The sequence below is a fragment of the Amblyomma mixtum genome, chromosome 1, assembly GCF_055824585.1.
Source record: "Amblyomma mixtum isolate Tamu chromosome 1, ASM5582458v1, whole genome shotgun sequence".
Taxonomy (NCBI): domain Eukaryota; kingdom Metazoa; phylum Arthropoda; class Arachnida; order Ixodida; family Ixodidae; genus Amblyomma; species Amblyomma mixtum.
In genome coordinates this window covers 242,908,441-242,921,282 of record NC_143012.1, presented here as the reverse complement: position 1 = coordinate 242,921,282, position 12,842 = coordinate 242,908,441, and positions in this window count along the sequence as shown.

Genomic DNA, 12,842 nt, shown 5'->3' with positions numbered 1-12,842 from the left:
CATTAAAGAGCTCTCTCTCTCTCGCTGACACTACATTGCGTCAGTAATCTCAGTGCGCTTATATGTTCAATGTCCTCCACTATTTCTGTTTTAGAGGAAAAAATCGATGCGAGGGCTTCTAGAAGTGGTGCCGGTACCTGGGGGGGGGGTTCTGCTAGTGGAGGATGCAACCTGGCATAGCACAGTTGTCAGAAATGTCCACGGTGTACTGCCCCACTCTGCGTCGAGATGCTCATAACTACACTACTGCGTGGTTGACTTTACGCATGTTTTAGCAGCCATATATAGGAGGGATGAATTTGTTTATGTTATGTTACGTCTTGTCTCCGTCATGCGATCGTGAGCCCATCGCCGTGCTGCTGTCTGTCTTTCGCTGAAGGCCAAAACCTGCATTAAAGTTTAAGATTTCGTGGAAACATGGGCTGCCACTACGATGGCACCGGGCGCTGGTCACGCGGTCACACTTCAAATGAAATGCATAGCATTAAACTGCATTGTTCTTTCTCCTACAAAGTGGGAGAACCGAATGCTGATGGTCTACACCACGAAAACCGACATGGAAGGCTGAACTCTGCAGGTTTTGCTGTAACGTTACGGCCGCTTACTCTCAGTTTACGACAAGCGACCTGTGCTAGTTGGCTGGTGACATGGCTGATAAAATGACGCCACCCTTGACGGCGACTGCCATTTAACTCTCTTTTTCACTGCGACTGACCACCAACATCACAAACACAAAGAGCAGCAGTAGAGTATGACTGGCTTTGCCAATTCGTGATTTAGGTGCACAAGTTTGCTTCCGTCGAAGGATAGAGTTCAGGGTAGAGTTGCCGCAGGGCTGCGGTGCCCAGCATGCAGCTTTGCGCGTATGGATGTATTTGTCCTTTTGGTCCCGAAAGGGGCGTGCAGACGGTAGGATGACGCCGAGAATGCAAAAAAAAATAAGGAACAAAGCTAATACAGCTAGCACTCTAAAAATAAGTATAGTCAAAGTGCAGGTTACAGTGAACCTTTGACTTAGCATTTTTTCCAGATTTGTTGCTACTGAGGCTAAGCAAATTGTTTGTATTACATGCTGCGGACACTATTATTTTCCATGCGTTATCCCGCCTTCAAACAAAATTTATAGTTTCAGAGCTGAAGTTTAATCATGCGCTAGACGACAACAGAGGATTAGTACCATGCCAGGCGAAGCCGAACAGCCATTGAAAAATCAGTATATCTATCCCCGATATTAAAGCATTACATCCATGAGGATTCTGCATGTAATCTTAATCAAAGAGTGCTGTTATTACTGGCGGACTCTTCCATGCTAGTTTCTACACTTAGTAGTTCCCGCACTACCTATGTGTTAAATATATAGATGCGCTAATGTGGCAACCTTGTCAAGTAAATATTTGAACCAATAAGCAGAACGATTGTCTTTATTTTGCTAATTTTTTTGAGCTTGGGATGCTATGCGAGTGCTTCGAAAGCTCAGATGCAAACGTGGCGGTCTGCAAACCGTCGGAACACATGTTAGATATGTGGTGGCTTGATGTTACCAAGTACGTGGTGCACAAATATCCGCAAGCAGATTTTTAGTACTGTTCTGGAACTTATAGTTCTGCAAAGGGAAAACCGGAACAGTGATTATAAATATGAAAGAACTATGGTTGATCGGATCTTCTCCACTGAACTTTGAGACAGAAAAGCAAAAACAAGCGCACTTTTAGCTAACGACAAACGAACACTCAAGACCAAGTCCCATATGGTGACTTATTGATCAGCGGCCAGGCAATAGCTGTAACGGCTGTCCCTTTCTGTTTGCGACAGGCGAGATTTCTTCCTGGACAGCATCTGCTGCGTCATACAAGGCTTCGTGTCGTGGATGCAGGTTAAATTTATCTTCCCTCAGTTCTACTCCCGTGCGGTTCTTTGTACAGTCTTGGCCCACTTAAATTGCCGAAATAAATCTCAGGGACACAGAGTGGTATTTTTACACTTGAGCGCTGTGTATCGTGAACTAACTTCCATCTATTGTGCGTCGCAGCAGCCGGGCTAGGGCCGTAACTTCAAAGCGCGCGCTTCCGTCGTACAACTGCTGCTTTAGTCCCTGGAACCGTAGCAAGAATTGTCTCTGTTTTTGAACTTTCAAGGTCGCCCAGGGGTAAAAAAAATATACAAAACAATTTTGGCGCAGAAGTGTGGTTAGTTACGAACTGTAAATCTGAACACGCTGGTATTAATTTTTGTCTTGCAGCGTGCCGTAGTGGACCGGCCACAGTGGACAATGACGCTCCCCAGCACGTTTGCCAAGAGTGAGCAGAATCGGTTTTCGGAGCTGCACAACGTAATGTCGGGGCCTTCCGTCCCGCTCCCGTCTGACTGAGCGGGTCCTGACAAATACGTTTGTGGAGACCCGACAGCGACTTGTGCCGGTTTTTCCCCACAGGCTATCCGCCTTATTTTATTCAAAACGAGACGTATAAAAGAACGATTAATAATTATATCTAAACTATCTTGATTTTGAGCCTGATCTCGCTCATTGAAATAGGTAAATAGCAGAGGTGGATATGAAACGAAGAATACGGCCGTGCCACATCCACAGATGTTCGCGCTCTGTTCAGAAAAACTTAAGTCCAAATTGTGATTCAAATTCCACAAAACAATTTAAAGGACGGTTGGCTCCAAAGCTATATCTGCCACTCAGCCCACATTCAATATATTAACTCATTTTTAGGCTAAACTGCAAGCAGGAACAATATTTGCTTCATGCACCTGCCTCTGTTGCTCTGTTCCTCTGTACCTGCCTCTATATTCTCTGTTCTAACCGCATCTCCTAAAACTACTGAGAAAAGGTATCGGCTTTGGATTTTGCCGACACATCAGTAGCAATTTCTTCACTCAATCGACCCACATCTTAGATCAGGACTCTCACCCCGAATTCCTCGACATCTGGAAACATTTCATCACCGACTTCGTCTGAACGCTGAATATACAAATGGCTTGCGATACCGTTTTGGACAAATGAACAGTCCGCATTGTGACAACTGTGCCTCGATAGAAACTGTGGAACATATCCTGCTTGAGTGCCGTGCGTATGCTAAGGAGCGTGCGTACTATGAACATTCCATGCAGAAGCTCTGCCCAGTGCCCCTAACAATGGACAAAGTTTTAGGACCCTTAGCCTGCCTTAGGCAACAGAGACTTGCAATGAACTTTCTATTTACATATTTAAAAGACATTAGACATCTAAATAAGCTTTAAATTCACTTGCACGTTACCTTCATGCATGCTTCATGCAGTGAACTTCGTCAGCCCATTTGTCGGACTATGCACTCTATCATTCCATAGGTTACATCAATACTCGCCATTGCATCCTTAGTACCCATTTCATGGCCGCATTTTATCTTCGTTTTTTTTTACCTCCTCCACACTGCTCTCCTTCTGTCTTTATCTCCCAAATTCCCCTCCCTACGCAGAGTAGCATGCCAGCGATTTTTAAAACGCCGGCTAAATTCTCTGCATTTCATTAAAGAGTCTCTCTCCCTCTCGCTCTGAGAAAAGGTACCTTGCATTACTTGTGCAACACGCTGAGGTTTGCTTTCGAATATTTTTCAAAGGAATGGCTACTTTTTTATTAACTTCATTTCTTAAATTTCTCTGATACATTTTCTTATAACTGTTCAAAATATTTGCCGAGAACATAATACGCAGTATCAGAAGCATATTGCGCACGCTGTGGCCACGAGCACGATCACGCACATCAAGCATAACTACAAAGATGCGCTAGGAAAGAAAGCTTGTTCTCATGCAAGGAAACATGTGGCACAAACGCTGAAAACTCATTTTCTGTTATCAGAGACGCCTCAAGAAGCCGGCGTGGAGCCTATTATTTTTCGGCCCAGAATATCAACTTCCCAGAATCTCAACGCACTAAAATAAAACAAGATGACATCAGTGTGAGTGTCTCCTGATGCAGACCAAGAGATTGAAGGCGTATTCAACGTTCAATTTCATGCAAAATTTTTCACAGCCTTGTAGAGTGACTTTTGACATAATGGCGGGTTCGCATCTTGTAAAAGATGAAAAAAAAAACAGAAAACTAGAAGCGAGGACAGGCGCACTGAATTTCCGGATGGCTGGCAAGCAACTTCATACAGCGGATGCCTGCGGCACAAGGTTATCCGCTGAAAAGAAGCATTTTGTGAAGTTTTTCATTTTAAGAATTTCTGCCGAAGTGCCTGGCTTTGACAGTGCACGCGTTTTCTCCTAAACGCGTTCCCTTGAAGCGACGGAGGGCATTGTTGGCCTGTTGTCATTTCTGCAAAAAGCAGGCTTTGTTTCGCAAAAGCCGCGACAGCTCTGACAGGCGATGGTGACAACTTTTCTTCGAAGCGGCCAATTCTATCTCACACGTTCTTAACAGCGGCATATAATGACAGGTGTCATTGTTTCGAGAGATTTTGCCAACGCCTATTTTAGGACCCACTATCAGCGCGCCTTCAATCAATGATGTGCTGTTCAAGAAAATAACGCTGCTTTCCATGAGTGAAAATAACGAGTCTGAAAGATGACAAACTCAAGAATTGGAATAAATTGACTTCGACCAGTTTCAAAGCGGGAAAGTGACAAGCTTGGACATCTAAGCCCTAGAAGAAGTGCTCGGTGGCGGTTTAAAATGTTTTCAACCTTGACACGAAGATTCAAACTCATATAAATTGTGCTAAAAATCGATGTGGCCGAGGTTAATCAAATACAATAACCTTTTAATACGTTTGGGAGCAGGTTTTCTTCTATTCTGAAGCTGCTGTATTTTTCCTCGGAAATAGTTTGCCTGGAGTAGCCGTCTCGTTTTCCCCTCCCACTTTACACATCAGCATTCAGCACGGTGGCTTGCCGTCATCAATGTGAGAGAGCTTTACGCCGTGGTGACTGAGGTCCCGTTTACCAATTCGCCATTTAAAAGAGCGGTAGACTTTATTTTTGTCGCTTGGGTGAGGATCGTAATGATTCGAGTATGAAAAATTCGTTTAAAAAAATGAAGTCTGAAAATTCCTTTTGCACCAAGAACCAATAGATTTATTTCTCCAGGAAATATTTGTCAGCCAGATCAGTGCATAATAATGGGTGCATTGTGTAGCTTTTTACAAGCTCCCCATTGCTACCGAGGAATACTGTCTCGTTTAAACAATCATGGCCTCATATTTTGTTAACTGCACATATTGAGCTATTCAATGATTTCATGTTCGGGCAAAAGCAAATCTCTGAGTCATACCAGAGAGTAGACTGGGTATCAATTAGGAACATTTGGAATAAGAAAATATGCTGGAAAAAGACCGTTCAAGGATGTGGTTATATATTTTGTAGTGTGCTCAGGGCATATAGCTTTTAAAGACATATTGATTTTGGGCTCCGAAATACGACGAAGTTAGCGAGATTTAATCCACGAAATTAGTTCAAGCAGCATAGTGGCTTAGCGGCCGTGGCACTATGGTGTCCACGAAAACCCTTTTGGGTTATCGGTAATGTGAAAGTTCTGAGGAAGCATTTCCCCAAAATAAAATCGAAGTGAGCCCTCTGAGGTGAAATATTACTTTCATATTGCTTTCATATGACACCGGACACTACTTTTCTTGAACTATCAGGGGTCTCGCAATGTCTCTGATCCAGCACGATAGAGGTTTCGGATAGATTTAAGATGTCTCCCAAGGGAAAGGGCATGAAAGGAGGCTTACACTGGCAAGAAATAATAATGCATAAAAACAGGATCAGAAGACGTAAATAAACGCTGCCGCTGTACTGAAACGGAGTCTTTCTAAGCTATCGCGCACCGAAAGGTTTTTTTTTTTTTTGCTCTTCGGGAAGAACTGATCTAGATTTGGAAGCACTTTTTATTGCTTTACTCTAGGACTAGAACAAAATATGAATAAAGGTCTTCCAAAAAATGACGACCAGTTTGCGAAGTTAGGTCAAGTGCGAATAAGGTGCGTTAGCGCTTAGTGGACGTTGTTATGCACGGTTTATTCTGGTTATGCTTTGTTACTTATGATATTACGATGAGATTAAAGTGCTGTACCATGTGTAGTCTGCGTCTTGTGTGAGCTTTGAGTTGCATGACTGAAGCGCCGTAAATGCATGACACAGTGCCGTTATATGCATGCCCATCTACCACGCATATAACTGCCACTGAAACTGTTCATCTATGGCAGTTCGACATTCCCCTCCCCTCACCGTACGCTCCCTTCTCCTTCCCCGATAAGAACTCTCCGGATGGCATACCGTGGTTAGCACTCGCTGGTTACGCATTCCTGCGCTCTCGCCTTATGTTCCTCCTGTCCATCTGTGGCAAGCCCCTTATACGTAGTGGCACCGGCCGGGACCTTTTTTTCTTAAATTTTCTTTTTAGTCCCAAAATAAATTTCGTCTATCTGTGGCTGCTGCGAAACACGCCGCGCTAGGTGACGGTCGTCGATGCCACCGCCCGTTACAGCAGGAGATTAAAGACGAGAGCTAGTCGTAAAACGAGTCTCTGTGGAAAACTTAGAAGCTCTATAGGACTATACAAATATGAAGTCACTGTCACATTCTCCACCCCACATATCGTAAAATATAATTGCCTTAACAGCTGTCGCTGACTCTCGCGTTACAGAGTGGTAACTGTACTGTGAATTTTTTTTATATATGTAATAGTTCTAAAATAATATTTCTTTATTTCGTAAAACATACCTTTTCAGCGTGTCGCAAAATTTTCAAATAAATTTTTAATAGGCGAAAAATTTAATATTACTGCGTATTAGTTCTATCAGTGATTATTAGTCTGAAATAATGCCTTCATGCACTCTCGTTTCGATGTGCTGCACGAATGTTTCGTCTGATTTTTTTTTTCCTAAAGCTATATAGCTTTCATATTTAATACCACGGCTGCGCTTGGTTGGATGCTAATGAGCAATTACTCCGTTATTTCGAACCTATACCACATTAAAGTATTCCCTTAATCACTGGAACATCACCCAGAATATTTGTCCTGTGATAGAACCAGTCTTTACACGAAGCTAACAGCACAAGCGTTGTACTTTGCGAAACAACGAAATGTCCGCAAATGATGGCGTGGGCTTCATTGCAAGCGCAGCGCTAAGGCAAGCGACGCACTCGGATTGAAAATGCGGGACTGATGGCATAGATCTTGACCTGTACATTACGATTTCCACTGCTTCTACGTCCTATGTGTCTTGGCTGTAGTCATGCATTGCTGTCGCAACTTTACCAAACCATTACCTCTTTTCTTCCCTACCTCCTTCCCCCTTTGCAATTCTCCCCCCCCCCCCCCTCCCCTCGCTCATCAGCCTTTATCGCCTCCCTTTCATAACCTTCATCGAGACAGCGTGGGCTTTACAATCTTGAGAAAAACAGATCTAAGACGCCGCATTTTATCTTAGCGTGCAAGGTCACCCGTACCGAATCACACGCTGTGCTTTAACATTTCCGTTCATGGAAAACGCTAAAACAGGCAGCGCGTCGGCCTTCAAGTCTCACGGCGTCTACATAAAGGCGCTTCGAGGCTCTCATAGTGTACAGGAGTTGCAGGAAATAAATCTTGCACGTGGACAATGGCCTGCGCCTCGTAGAGTGAATCCTGGAGTTCTATGGAGGCAGCAATCTCCACTCACTTTTCTTCATTCCTTCGGGCGGGCGAACTAATGACCTGTCGGGCATTGCAGCCGCTGAATTCTTCTTTGAAACAAACTGCGAACTCACATTTTTTATGCGTACTTGACGTTTTAGCTTCCACCCGGTGTCCAGGCTGATGACGAGGTAGTCGCCTGCAAGATTGAAGGCGACGTCACCAGTGTTTACTTTTCTTGCATAGATTGGTAGACTGGAGCATAACCAGGAGGTTTTTGCTTATTCAAATTAAAATTTGGTGTCAGGCCCCGTAGCCTACTGTAAGCAGCCGCCTGTTCCCTTAGCAATAAGTGGGAAGTGCTACACACGCGCTTGCAATGTACTGATGAGCATACTGGCTTGCGCAAAGGCTGTGAATTAGTGCACTCTTCCTCTTTTGTTCGCCCACCTCCGTGAAATTTGCAGCTTATCAATGACTCGTGGTCTCTGAGTGTCGCTGATAATTACACCCTCAGCAGGCGTCCTTTTTAGCTTGCTATCGCCGCTGTTTTTTTTTTTTTTGTGGGGTCATGTGTCACCTCTCGCCCAGAAATACGACTGTGAAACATGACAGCACAAACGCGGGAAGTAACGCAGCTGGAAATCGAAAGACGCGAGAATAGGAGAGGAGTGGTGGGCGCACCGGTTTGTGCAGAGGGTAGGTCATCTGGACGAGCTGAGGAGCAGTTAGGCAGCATATTTGACGACTAAGCAACATCATTCACCACAGATACGATGAAGCCACCACGAATGAAGAGGGACGATCGCCACGAGCCGAGTTGGGGCCCCGCTTTTCCACAGCTGGTATGACGTCACACATAGGTCAAGCTAACGGTGGGCGGCATCGTCGCGAAGCAATGTTAAGCCGCTGGCGGTTGGCACAGCTACTGCTTACTAGCGACGTGAGTTGAGCCTAATCTCTTCGGCGTAACGCCACAATTGCGCTCCTAGCGGAGAGCGCAGGAGTTAGGCGCCGGTCAAGGCACCGCCGCTTCCTCCGACGGCGCGAGATGGTCGCCCAGCTCTTCGGCGTTACGTCACGCATGAGGTCCCACTGGGTTCATCTAAAGATCATTCATGGCACCGCCGCGTCACGGCAAAAGCTGGAAAGTGCAAGTAGTATTGCTTTCGCAATAAAAGCCACGCAGGGCATGGGACCGATCGGAAAATTTCATGACTCTCAAATTTACGTAGTAAACATTTTGTCACTTAATTCTGCAAAACTTCCTTCAAGCTCATCACGATGCGAAAGAAGTTTCAATACAAATACTAATACCTCAACGTTTCAAAAAGAGAAGAAAAAAATCACCCAGCACACAACCCCTGTCGGTGTGTATGTTGACGTTAATTCGCTGGTTGTGCGGGCTTGTTAGCAGAATGTGTTGAACACCTTCCCAATCCTGCTCATCGGGGTGCTCAAGCATATCCCGCCTTTGTTTCCGTTCGTAGGCGGGAAAAAGAAGGTACAGGCGAACCTCCCGTTTCCTATCTGCGCCTCCTCCTTGCATGGCAAGCTTTTAACGCTGCATTTTAAGAGCGCTCTAACGGTATCTATTCCCAGTGGGCTCCAGGCGCAGCCCTGTTCTATACCTGTGTGCGGTGCTTACGCGCCGCGTCCCGAAGAAAAGTTTCTTCTCGACGCCGTCTCACCTTGCCCATGCCACTAGTAGCACCCATTGGTGCTCTTCTTCTGCTATTGACTGTCCACGCCTGTGGATGTGATGCGCCGTGACATGTCGTTATGTTCCAGTCTCTCTCATCCTCGCACTTCACCCTCCCGCTTTACATCGGCTCCTTCTCTGCTTTTCCTTTTCCGCATCTGAAACGTGATAGCGGTTACATGATCGCGGATGTTCAGGCGAAGATCTGGAAGCGGACATTTCGAAACTTGAGGAGGAACAACCGCTGGTGCTGTCAAACGATGACCGTACAAAACAATGTGCATCACACGTGTTCATGCAACCCAGTGGACTTTAGGTAAATTTAGTGTAATAAATAATCTCGAGTACAGAACAAACTAAGCAGTCATTATATTTAAATAATGAAGATACCTTGCAGATATCAAGTGATATTCGCGCCTTAGCTCGCACACGCGGCGACGTGGTGAATGTGCGATCCCACTTATAATTAATCACCATTACGCCAAGTCTTTCGATGATAACAATCTCAAAGGGCTTCTACGTTAAGCTAAAAAGAAGCGCACGATTGCGCACCACCCCTCTGGTTACTTCTTGCGACTGCACCATTAGATGAGAAAATTGTGTCCACAAGCTCTCGTGACTTTTTTACTGCACACTGGAAAAATCAGTGTGTGCACAAAAAAAAATGCCTTCTGTACAAAAAGTGAGGCAAGCCGCTGAACTTTTATTGTGATTTGGAGAAAATTAACTTTAAGCTATCTCCAAGGCTGTCCTTAATCCACCTGGAACTAAAGGCATAAAGTTACGGTGGCGTAAATGGCCGAGAAAGTTTTAGCTAAAAAAATAGCTTGACTTAATAAGTGTTCATTGCGAGCTCTTTTTAAAGATTCGAATTAAATTGACGGCAGGAAATAGTTATTTCGGTACTGCAGGTGGCACGACACGTCTAATATGTCCGCATAATAAGAACTCCACGAATGCGGGAGCATTGTGTGGTGCACTGCACAGACAAGTACAAAAATCGGCGAAATACCCGGCTATTCAAAGTAGACAGAAAATCTGAAGCGTGGTACTTGCAACTAACATTCCTCATATCACTGTAATGCTTCATTTGTCAGTAGATTGCGTTGCATTTATCGAAATGTGATAGAGGTAATGATGGGCTTAGCAAGTGTAATTCTTTGGATCTCCAGGAGAGCAGAAACGACGGCTCACTTCTAAAGGCTTCCTGGCTAGAGAGCCAAATTTTATACTTATACGGGCCATGTGGCCATACAAATATTGAAGGGGGCCCGAAAGGGTTTTAACAAGAATATATCCTGCCCACGTCAAAAATTTATCACAAGTGAAAAATAGGTAATGCCTTGAAATACGGCGTTATGTTGGAGAATATTCGTTCAGACAATGTAATAAAGATATAAAGTAGCAAAAGGCTGAAATATGGCGATTAAACCTAAACGCACCGTTGAAATATAAAGCAAGCAAGTGAAAGTGACAATGAAGGCCATCCATCACATAGATGCCCCTGTGGCGAACAATTAATAGAAGAAAAAACACTGGGCCAGACAACGGGTTTTATGCGAAGCATACTACTTTAGCTACCACTTCAGCCCTTCACCGTGGTTATGCACCTCCAAATCACGTGATACATGACGTCACACCACGTGACACGATGACGTCACGACAGTAGAGAAACGGGGGCCCACCTCGCGCCGTCGCTGTGGTTGTGCGCCTCCAAATCACGTGATACATGACGTCACACCACGTGACACGATGACGTCACGACAGTGGAGAAACGGGGGCCCACCTCGCGCCGTCGCTGTGGTTGTGCGCCTCCAAATTACGCGACACGATGATGCTTCGCATTCTCCAGGCTTAACCAAGTTAAGCCTCAGCCATTTTTTCTTTACATCTCGTTCTTTCTTTCGTTTCACGCTACGCTAAGCCTTTTGTTTTACTGAGGACGTCTCTTTGTCAACGGGATATATCAAAGCAGAGGAAAAGACTGCTTTCTCGGTTGCCTGCATTCACTCGACATTCTCCCTGCCACCTTCTATTGTTGTTGTCGGCCCCTTCAGAGATGTGTTCCTGTGTTGTCTTAGTTGTCTTACGCGCTTGCTCTTCAAGTGACATCACTCAAGCGATGTTCCAATTACCCTGCTCGAGATGTCCTTCTTTCTTTTCTTTATATTAATTTCCTTTTTTGGAGAAGACATTTTCGTTCTTCAATTGTCTATTTCCAGCGCGTTATTTCTTTATTTAACTCCTGCCCTCCCCATAGAGGAAAGGCAGGGAGAGCTGCAGAAGTTATTTGCTTTAATTTGGTTTTAGGCTGTAACAAGGTGTCTTCTTTAATTCGACATGCTTATTTTGTTATTGAGTCTGATCTGTGTGTAACTTTTCACATGCTGTAACAATACTGTGGGGCATGTTTGAACTTAGTAGTTGAAGATTCTTGCTAGCGTGTTACTGTTTTCAGCTCTGTTCGAAATGGCGGCCTGTTTTCATTCTTGCCTCGGTGCTGTGGGAGCGTCCCAGTATTGGTGTTGCAGAGTTTGGAGGATTTTTTTTTTTTTTGTAGCGAAAACTGCATTGGCCACGAACTTGCGATTTCGCTGTGGCGGTGCTCCGAGGAGGCACAGAGACCGACCTTGAGCCGTTGCCTAGCAACCACCGCAGCTGGTGGACGCCGCGCGCTCGCCGCGCCAGCTGGTATGACGTCACACCACTTGCCTCGTCATTGCGTTCGACACTGCTCGCTCCGCCAGCTGTGTCGCATGCCTGATAACATGTCAGAGGATTGAAAAGGCGGGCTCGCGTGCGCCGCAACCACAGTTGAGGCGGCAGTATGCACGGCGATAAGTCTGCTAAGCAGAAGGAGGCCGGGAATCGACATCGGAACGAGATGAAGAGGAAAGAAATCGCACAGGAAACACAGGAACTGCGCCCCTTAGCTTTCGCTGCGTATATCCTGGCATAGCCGAGCTAAGCCACTACCATTTTTTTCGGGGGGGGGGGGGGGTTAGTTCTCCTTCCTTCCGTCCTTGGAGTTCTTCCTTTATCCGCTTAACTTCTATCTCTATAGCCTTTGGTGTAAACTGTATGCAAAAGACAAGGGAATCTTCCCAATTCATGGCCGTCACTTACATACTTTACGACATCGAATGTCGCGGAACCTTTTACTATACTGTCAGAAGAGCTTCAGTAAATGCCAAGACCTTTAAGCAGTGGCAAAACATCTTTATATATTCTTTCTAATTTATATTAACGACTTACCTAATAACATTTCTTCTTCCATAAAACTCTTTGTTGATGAGTGTGTTATTTACCGTCAAATTAAAAGCTCTGCTGACCGCCTTACCCTCCAGTCGGATCTTAATTAGATTTCCTCTTGGTGTAACACTTGGCTAATGAAGCTGAATGTAAGTAAATGCAAGTTTATGAGAATTTCCCGCCACTCACCTACTCAAGTTTCCTGCGATTATTCACTATGTGATACTCCATTAACCCAAATTTCCACATACAAGTACCTTGGTGTGCATATTTGCAGTAACCTTT